The sequence below is a fragment of the Notothenia coriiceps genome, unplaced genomic scaffold, assembly GCF_000735185.1.
Source record: "Notothenia coriiceps isolate Sejong01 unplaced genomic scaffold, NC01 NC01_scaffold00032213, whole genome shotgun sequence".
Lineage (NCBI taxonomy): Eukaryota > Metazoa > Chordata > Actinopteri > Perciformes > Nototheniidae > Notothenia > Notothenia coriiceps.
This window is the reverse complement of record NW_011364914.1, coordinates 1-1,850: the sequence shown is the minus strand read 5'-3', so window position 1 is coordinate 1,850 and position 1,850 is coordinate 1. Positions and strand designations below refer to the sequence as shown.

Sequence of the window (1,850 nt, the reverse complement as noted above, 5' to 3'; positions counted from 1 at the left end):
GCACGTCGTAGATCTCGTTTGCTTTGTATAATTGGCCATAATTCCGTTGTCGTTAATAATACACAATACGATGTCCCCCCAATTACCGATAACTATCGTGCATCCCTTACTTTAATAATGTCATTATCAACAATTTGGGGTTATTACAATCACTGCCAATTAGTCTAGACTTCACTATTTGTGCATGAACTCAGATTAAAGGATTCTTTTTACCCTCATCTGGGGGGGGAAACGCAGTGCAGCTAACCCCTCGTTAGTCACCAAGAATATCCAAATGTACTACGTTACACATGCACTGCACACCTTGTTAGATCTGCTCATACAAAACCAGTTTGCAGTATAGTTTGGTGTTAGCTCTTTTAGGGTAGGGTAAAAAAATGTGCACAAAAAATGAATAAAGAACTGTAAAACTATACTTACCAAAGCACTCTATAAGTTTAAGAATCTTTAGTGGCAATCTATATTCAGGCTACCATTTGAGAGTTCTCTTTCAGACATATGCACTCCGTACCAAACAACCTTGAGAGGTAGACAGCACCACTACACTCCACATTGTGCATTCAACCCCTATGTGCCAACACGGAGCCCTTGTACAATACACCGCACACAGCAGCCCGGACAGGTACTTCCCCACATTGGGGTTTCCCGAAATCCAGGCGCAAAAAGGGCGTTGGACACAGGAAGGGGGGCCCTGCAGGACAGGAAGCTATAGTGTGCCATTACAGTGCAATAATGGGAACAGGATAATAACCTGTTGGTAGCCATGAAATAGGAAGTCTGTGCCAAATCCTTGCTTGCTGTAAGACAAGAAGAAAGTGTGTTTTTAGAAAATGAGACGATACTTTGAGATAGCATTTTAAATTAGCATTCATTTAACCGAGCTCAGAAAAAGGTGGCACCAAGTCATGGTGTTAAAACAGAAGACAATGTACATGTGGAGGTATTTTAAAAAGGGATCAATATGAGAAGTGTTACCTCGCACTAGCTGGGAACACCTCACAACATCAGTGTGTGGATGATCAACTGTTATTTCAAAACCTGCAATAAATAAAAGATGTTTAATGAGGAGGATCAGCCACTGGTGGAAGCACAACGTCAGCAGAAATGTGGCGTAGATTTGCTTAAAAAAGCAACTAAAGAATATTTCATGTTGAATATAAGCTAGCACTCACCCAGGGTTTGCAGCACTATAGTTTCCAGTGCTACAAGCTCTTGTGTCTGTTGCTGGAATGCCTAAAAAAAGACCAATCAATGAACAATTTTAAATCTGTTTACCACCACATTTATACTGATGATTCAACCTGATGTCAGCATTCCTATAAAAATGAAAGTGCTGCAGGCGGCCGGTAACACTGTAAAGCACATGTGTCAAACTCGAGGCCCGGGGGCCACATGAGGCCCTTGGTGGATTTAATTTTGGCCCGCAGGATCATTTCTAATTCCTATTAGATCTGGCCCTCCGGTATATTGCACCACACCTTCACTCCATCCTGAGGGTCTCCTCAGCTCAGAGCCTGAGCCCAAACATTGATGACCTTGCACCCAAGATGAGATGCCAAGTATCTGAACTAGCATCACAGAGCAGCACACTGAGTTTAATGGATGTTTCCTTCTGCACTTTCTCTCTCACGACAACAGGGCACGTTTGGTTTCTCTTTGAGGGAAATAGTTTTGTTGAAGCTGTTGTTGGCCTGAGGGAAAATGTAGCTGTCACGGCTTGGCTCTCAGCCATAACAAACAGGGGTCGTCACATAACCATAAGAAATGAATGCAGCTGATTATTTAATGTTTAATGTTGTTTTTATAGGCAATCATTTAAAGATGACCTATCATGCAAAATGCACCTTTGT

At 42.1% G+C, this 1,850-nt stretch overlaps 1 long non-coding RNA gene across 1 annotated transcript; it reads right to left on the bottom strand.

Annotated features, from left to right (window-relative positions):
- Window positions 1–6: 6 nt before the first annotated feature.
- LOC104960702 (uncharacterized) lies at window positions 7–1,383 on the bottom strand. Its single transcript, XR_800011.1, has 3 exons — window positions 1,173–1,383; window positions 976–1,038; window positions 7–797 (listed from the first exon to the last, which is right to left on the bottom strand). It is a non-coding gene; the product is annotated as an uncharacterized lncRNA (long non-coding RNA).
- Window positions 1,384–1,850: the final 467 nt, after the last annotated feature.